Genomic DNA, 7500 nt, shown 5'->3' with positions numbered 1-7500 from the left:
TGTTTTTCAGAATCGAAGCATTGCAGATTCATGAATCAGTTGTGGACAAAATGAGGTGTGGAGTGAAGGAACATTTGGGTGGGGTAGTGAAAAAAAAGCAAGTTTTCCCCTCATTCAGGATTGAAGTGCCCTTGAGCAAGGCATGTAAACCCCTCCTTGTTCCAGGGGAACAATTCTGCCCAGTAGGCTACCTTATTCAATGCAACTCCCTTCTGGGTAGCTCCATCAGCTAAATCACACTGTAATGCAATACATTATAACAACGTGTTTATACGGACCATATGCTGCAAAGTTATGCTACATACTGGCTGCTTTACTGTAGCTATGGGTGTGTTTGCTAGTGTTAACCACACCTAGCTTAGTGATTAGCTCACTCGTTCCCTTGCTGAGCTGTGTGGACCTCATATCAGATCCATATCATGCCACGTGCTGTCATATCCAACCTGATCTTACAGAATTCTGGGAAATTAAAGCTTTACATTTTCTTCTATTTCAGAGATGTAAAATTGTTTTCTTTGACTTCTTTTACATTTTTTGATGATATCGCTTTCTGTTTTCCTCAGATGGTCACATGGATGTTGATGTGTGACGTGCTTTAAAGCCTGTCTGAAATAAAACATAATTACAGTTAGACACAATGAACGTCAAACATCTGTGAAATTAACACGGACCCCTGAGGTGCGAAATATGTGGCAGTTTCACAGATTTTGTCACTATGGTCCACGGAATTCTGTGAGATCATGTTGTCATATCATACTGTAAGGGAGTTTCTTCTCTCACCGGACTGTCCCTACAGTTTACAGTGAGTCGATAAATCTGGATTCGAATGACAGCAAATGTATAATGATATGTTTATGAAATTAACACAAACCCCCAGTGAAGTTAACACAGACCCCTGGGACGCAAAATATGTGGCAGGCAGTATCATACTGTAAGGGAATGTCTTCTCTCATTGAGAGACTGTCCCTACAATTTACAGTGAGTCGATAAATCTGGATTCGAGTGACAGCAAATGTATTATGATACGTTTATGAAATTAACACAAACCCCTGCGAAGTTAACACAGACCCCTGGGACACGAAATATGTGGCAGGCAGTTTCAGAGATTTGCCAAAAACAAAATATGTAACTACAGTATGGTCCGTGTTCATTTCACGAAATTCTGTGAGATCATGCTGTCCTATCATACTGCAAGGGAGTTTCTTCTCTCATCGGACTGTCCCTACAGTTAACAGTGAGTCGATAAATCCGGATTCGAGTGACAGCAGATGTATTTATGATGTGTTTATGAAAACCATGTGCGGCTCGGCTCCTATACGTAGTGCACTCTACTACCTTCAGGCCTTAATGGGTCCAGCTCAATATCCATCCTCCTGTCCTCCCCTTTTTCTGGTGTCCTCGTAATGTACTGTAATGTTAGGTAAAAGGTCATTGGGTTTCTGCTTATGATTGCAATATCCAAACTCCCGTCTTCTCCTTTTAGCTGGTGAAGTGCAAGTGAAAGCCCAACTGGGGAACTCCAACTCCCATTGTCATTGTGACAAAGCACACTGCATACAATGGAGCAGCCCCCAATGGCGCCCGAAAGGGAGCTGTGCGACGGGATGGTACCATGCTCAGGGTACCTCAGTCATGGAGGAGGATGGGGAAGAGCACACTGGTTAATTACACCCCCCGCCAAACCTATCGGTGCCGGTGCAAGGTCATTGGTTTACTGATTCAAGAGTTCACTGCATACACACTTAGTATGTGATTGGCACTACCACAAGGCACAGCGCCCACCTGTGGGGTGGTATATGTAAATGTAACCCCCATACGTTACAATCGGCAATAGACGTTTTATTCAAGATCTTGCAAAAGCAAAACATTGAAAGTTCATTTTCTCATTTGCAATCAGGATTTTGAATGAAGGAAAAGTTAGCCAAAGGCTGATATCGAAAGCGAAAGCGAAAACCGAAAGCCCCACCTGGTAAACTCCAACTCCCATTGTCATTGTGACACAGCACTCCACAGTACACAAGTGCACACTGCACACACCGAAATTGCATTTATGCCTCACCCGTGCAAGGGTCAGCCCCCAATGGCGCCCCAAGGGAGCAGTGCGGCGGGACGGTACCTCCATGGAGATATTATTTTCTCCACGGAGGCGGGGCGTCTGTAAAGCACAAGGCCAAAATGCAAAAGTAGAGAATGGGAGGTTAGATATTGAGTTGGATCCTACATATGCGGGTGTGGGTGTGAGCGCTAACGCTTGCCATTCCTACATTAGCGATTAGCTCTGTCAGTCCCAGAGTGAGGTGCACAGTATGTATGATTGCTTACGGACTGTCCCTATCTAATTCACAGTGTGTCAATAACTCTAGATAAGAGTGACCAATAAAAGTAACGTATTGTTATGTCTTCATGGAGAAAAAGCGTTGTCCTTATCTGTTACACACAGATCATAGTAGCTGTGAGTGTAGACTCTAGTGTTAGCCACAGCTAGCTTAGCATGTAGCCAAGTCAGTCCCAAAGTGAGGTGCATTGGACTCATCTCATCTCAGCTCTGTAATTGTGTTGTATCGTGAGTGGGGAGTCTCTCTCTCTCTCTCTCTCTCTCTCTCTCTCTCTCTCTCTCTCTCTCTCTCTCTCTCTCTCTCTCTCTCTCTCTCTCTCTCTCTCTCTCTCTCTCTCTCTCTCTCTATCTTTTTCTCTCCGTGTGTATTGTAAGGGAGTTCCCTCCCTCTGGATCTTCTGGTTACAATCCTGCTGTTTTGTGTTCTGGGCATGACCTCCAAACGAGAATGTTAGAATGCTCATTAATCAAGGAACTGTCGAAAATACTTTTGTGTGTCAGAATTCATGGATCTCTGTGTCAAAATATGTGTATGTTTACCAATGTATGTGTGCGTATGTAAGAGAGTGCATGTCAAAATGTATCCATGAGTTTGATGGAGTGTACGTCACAACGCATTTGTCTTGTATGTCAAACATTTGTGTGTTTGTGTGTGAGTGGAAAGGGTGTGTGTGTGTGTGTGCGTGTGCGTGCATGCGTGTTGCAATTTGTCTGTGAAATAGGCAAGCCAAAGGCATTGCATCACTCCTCCACTCCTCCTCCTCCTCTCATCCTCTTCCTCCTCCTCCTCCTCTCTCCTCGTGGCATCCAGGAAAAGCCCTCCATAGCCCTGTTGTTTCAGACACACACACACACACACACACACACACACACACACACACACACACACACACACACACACACACACACACACACACACACACACACACACACACACACACACACACACACACACACACACACACACACACACACACACACCGTAAATGACAGAAAAGGGGGAAAAAAACAATTCCACCCCTATTGTTTTTTTAACACACAAAAAACGTTTTTGTCCTTCGTGGCTGCTTGTAATCTTGAAGATTGAGTCAGACTCAGATCTTGGTCCAACACCCATCCAGCCAGCCAGTCAGCCTCTCTCTCTTTCACTCTCCATCCTTCCTTCCTCCTTGCTGTGGATTCTTTCTGTCTCTCTCTGTCTCTCTCTGTCTCTCTCTGTCTCTCTCTCTCTCTCTCTCTCTCTCTGTCTCTCTCTCTCTCTCTACCTCTCTCTCTCTCTCAACCTCTCTCTCTCTCTATCTCTCTTGTTCTCTCCACCCCCCCTCCTCTCTCTCTTTCGCTCTCTCTTGCTCTCTCCATCCTCCCTGTCTCTGCCAAGTAAGCGAGGAGTGACATCACCAATGGCTATTGTGTTACCGCGGCGAGAACAGTTTCTTGAGGAGTTTGGCCACAACTTTTTGAACTTTCTCTGTGGAAGCCATTGTGTTTTTGGGAGCAAACGGCATTGAAGTGGGAAAAGAAGAAGGGAACAGAGCACAAGAGTGAAGGAGAGAAGGAGTGAAGGAGAGAAAGTGAAGGGGAAGAGAAAAGCAGACTATTTAAACATTTCCCTGCGGCGTTGAGAGGTAGGAGGATGGAAGCATTGAAGCGGTTGCATTCAACAGTTGATGTACTGTGTGAGCTTTGTTTTTTGTGTTGAGTGTGTTTGTGTGTGGGTGCGGGTGTGTGGGTGTGCGGGTGTGCATGCTTGCTGGTGGGCGGGCGTCTGGGCGTGTGTGTGTGTGTGTGTTTCTTGTGTCTGGGCTTGGAGGTGATGAAGTGTGTGTGTGTGTGAGTGTGTGTGTACATGTGGCTTTGTGAGTTGCTGTATGTTTTTGTGTGTCTGTGTATTCGCTTGCGCACGCATGTGTATATTTTGTTTCGATTCCCAATTGCACTTTGATTAGATAAAGAGAGAACTATGTTTGGAAGATACCACTGTTTTTTTAAACCGATACGAGTATGAGTGCATTAATGTCTGTACTTGCCGATACCGAGTAATAACGATATTTTTACCCCCAAGATACAATGAAAATAAATGCACAGCCTTGTTTTTTACACTTATCATATTTGTTTTATTGTCCATTTCCATGTTAAAGGGCAACTCCTGCCAATTTCAATGTGCTGTGCCGGTGACGCCGCAGTTTTTGGCCCAGCCCTTTCTGAGATATGAGCTATTCTAATGGGGGCAACTTTTGTTTACATTTTTTTTTTAAATGAGCATAGGCCTACTCCAAATATTTTCCCAAAAGGTATCGCTGTTTGCTAGCTGTCTGCTGATGTTGCGTAACCTTTTGGATGCTTTTGGGAATAAATAAAAATGTTTTTTTGAAATGTAAACAAAGGTTGCCCCCAACAGCACATTGAAATTGGCAGGAGTTGCCCTTTAAAGGTTAGTAAATGTATGTGATGGCATATTTTCCCCATGCTGATTTCAAGTCAATGGGACATGAGGATGTTGCATTGTTTCGTGTAGCATGAGTTTGGCCACAACTTTTTGAACTTTCTCTGTGGAAGCCATTGTGCTTTTGGGAGCAAACGGCATTGAAGTGGGAAAAGAAGAAGGGAACAGAGCACAAGAGTGAAGGAGAGAAGGAGTGAAGGAGAGAAAGTGCATGACTGAGACTGATGAACATAGATCTTTAACATGCTCGTGTGCGTGTGTGTGTGTGTGTGTGTGTGTGTGTGTGTGCGTGCGTGCGTGCGTGCGTGCGTGCGTGCATGCGTGTGTGTGCACGTGCGTTCGTGCACGTTTTTGTCCAGGTAAGCGTGTGTCTATGTGTATGCGTGTGTGTGCATATGTGTCCGTATGCATGTGTGTGTGTGTGTGTGTGTGTGTGTGTGTGTGTGTGTGTGTGTGTGTGTGTGTGTGTGTGTGTGTGTGTGTGTGTGTGTGTGTGTGTGTGTGTGTGTGTGTGTGTGTGTGTGTGTGTGTGTGTGTACTAAGTGTGACAGTAATGCTGATTAGGTGGGATGTCAGTCTGGCTAGAGACTAGACAGCATTGATCCCTGCAGCCAGGAATTAACTGACTTTGAGCCATCTGCCTGTCAAGGTGTTAGTTAACACTGCTTGTGCTTGCGCGTGTGTGTGTGTGTGTGTGTGTGTGTATGTTGTTTGTGTGTCTGATGTCCATCAGTAGGCCATGTGCTGGTCCAGTGCTTTTCAATCTTTCCTTGAACAAACGCCCCCTTGACATCATCATAAGCCTTCCAACGTCCCCCTGATCTCTTTATAAGCCTCCCAACGCCCTCTTGACCTCATCATAAGCCTGCCCTCCCCTTACTATTAAAAAGATAAATAGGGGGCGCTGTGGCGCAGCGATAAATAGACTAATGGCCCCCAATAGCAACTAAGCACCTCCCCCTCTCAGCTGTATCCTTCTGAACGCCCCCAGGGCTCTCCAACGCCCCCTTGGCGTAGAGCCCCCCCGTTGAGAAACCCTATGCTAGTCTAAACACTGTTGGCCTCATGTGGAATGCATACACTCGCAGCAAGAGGCCTTCACACCATGGCTGGCAGCAGACCGCCTTGGTCTGTCTGTCTGCCTGCCTGCCTGCCTGCCTGCCTGCCTGTCTGCCTGCCTGCCTGCCTGCCTGTCTGTCTGTCTGTCAGTCAGTCTGTCTGTCTTTCATGAACAACCGTACAGAAAGAGACATCATTAGAGACAACATAACACCAGGCTTGTCCCTCCTTGCTCTTTCTGTCTGTCTGTCTGTCTTTCTGTCTGTCTGCCTGTCTGTTAGTCTTTCTGCCTTCCTGCCTGCCTGTCTGTCTGTCTGTATGTCTGTCATGAACAAAAGCACAGAAAGAGACACCATACCAACAGCCTTGTCAATTCCAACTTTTCTGACTGTCCGACTGCCTGATTACCAGTGTACTGTACTTCTGTCTCCTGGAATATTTTCCAGTGTTTCAGTCTGTCTGTCTATCTGTCTCTCTTCCGATGTGCCTTTCTATCTGTCTAGCCATCTCTTTGTCACTGTATCGCTCTAGCCATCGTCTCCGCACATCACTTGTAGTACTTATCAGCCTTTCCGTGTGCATATGTGTGTGTGTGTGTGTGTGTGTGTGTGTGTGTGTGTGTGTGTGTGTGTGTGCGTGCGTGCGTGCGTGCGTGCGTGCGTGTGTGCGTGCGTGCGTGCGTGCGTGCGTGCGTGCGTGCGTGCGTGCGTGTGTGCGTCTGTGTGTCTGTGTGTGTGTATGTCTGTCCTTCTCGCTGCCTGCCTGCCAGATGTTAAGATGTTATAGTGTGTCACGGTCAATTGTAAACACATTGTCATGTTGTGAAAGACCTTCCCTGGAATTTCCTCTTCGGCAAGGCAAGATGGCTGCAGTGCAGTGCGTCTCCATATGTGCAAATTTGCTGGAGGAGTTTGTTGGAATTTCACAAAAGAAACTGAGGGATGAAGCTGAAGGTCAACAGAGGGAGGGGGAGAGAGAGAGAGAGAGAGAGAGAGAGAGAGAGATGCAAAGGGAAAGAAAATGCTGATAGAGCTAAAAGGAAACGCATTGTAAAAGAATGAAGAAGAAGAGATACAGTATAGAGGAGAGGTTTAAACATCCTCTACTGCAGTGTTTCCCAACCAGGGGTACGTTTACCACTAGGGGTACGCGAGCACACTACAGGGGGTACTTGGAAAAATGTTATTTTTATATAAAATGAATGGGGCAGTCACATAAGGACAGAGAAGGCGATATAGAACATGAATTAGGGGGTACTCATGGCACAACTAAGAGGTTTACGTGAGACAAAAAAGGTTGGGAAACACTGCTCTACTGGACCAATATCAATGGAGGGATAGACAGAAAGGAAGAAAGGGAGGAGTGAGACTGGGGAAAAAGGCTCGTGTCATCTCTGAAATGTCAGTGGATATATCAGACAGACCCTGCTGCAGTATGCACTTGTGGGAGTTTGGAAAGGCCATCACTGCCCTATACAAAGGCAACGTGCAGTAACTGTGCCAACATAAAAGCTGAAAAATGCCTTCAAAGCCTTGGTGTTACGCTGGATATTGTAGTTCCTGCACATTTAACATAGAAAAATCTCTAAATCGGGACACATTTGGACGATAAGGCTTTGTCACAAGTTACAGGAAGGAGTATGATGAAGGCAATTTTCAGCATA

The 7500-nt window shown here is 45.9% G+C and overlaps 1 protein-coding gene across 5 annotated transcripts in view; it reads left to right on the top strand.

Moving 5' to 3' along the window:
- The window catches only part of sh3pxd2aa (SH3 and PX domains 2Aa), a 334085-nt gene that overhangs the window by 204357 nt on the left and 122228 nt on the right, over positions 1-7500 (top strand). The window contains exon 1 of one of the 5 annotated variants that reach the window (XM_063200293.1): positions 3711-3960. The exons of the other annotated variants lie outside the window; for them this stretch is intronic. The gene's annotated coding sequence lies outside the window, so the exon portion shown is untranslated. Of the gene's footprint in view, positions 1-3710; positions 3961-7500 lie in introns of those variants that run through there. 5 annotated transcript variants of the gene reach the window in all.

This window comes from Engraulis encrasicolus, chromosome 1 (assembly GCF_034702125.1).
Source record: "Engraulis encrasicolus isolate BLACKSEA-1 chromosome 1, IST_EnEncr_1.0, whole genome shotgun sequence".
Classification (NCBI taxonomy): Eukaryota; Metazoa; Chordata; class Actinopteri; order Clupeiformes; family Engraulidae; genus Engraulis; species Engraulis encrasicolus.
This window is presented reverse-complemented; position numbering and strand designations above follow the sequence as displayed.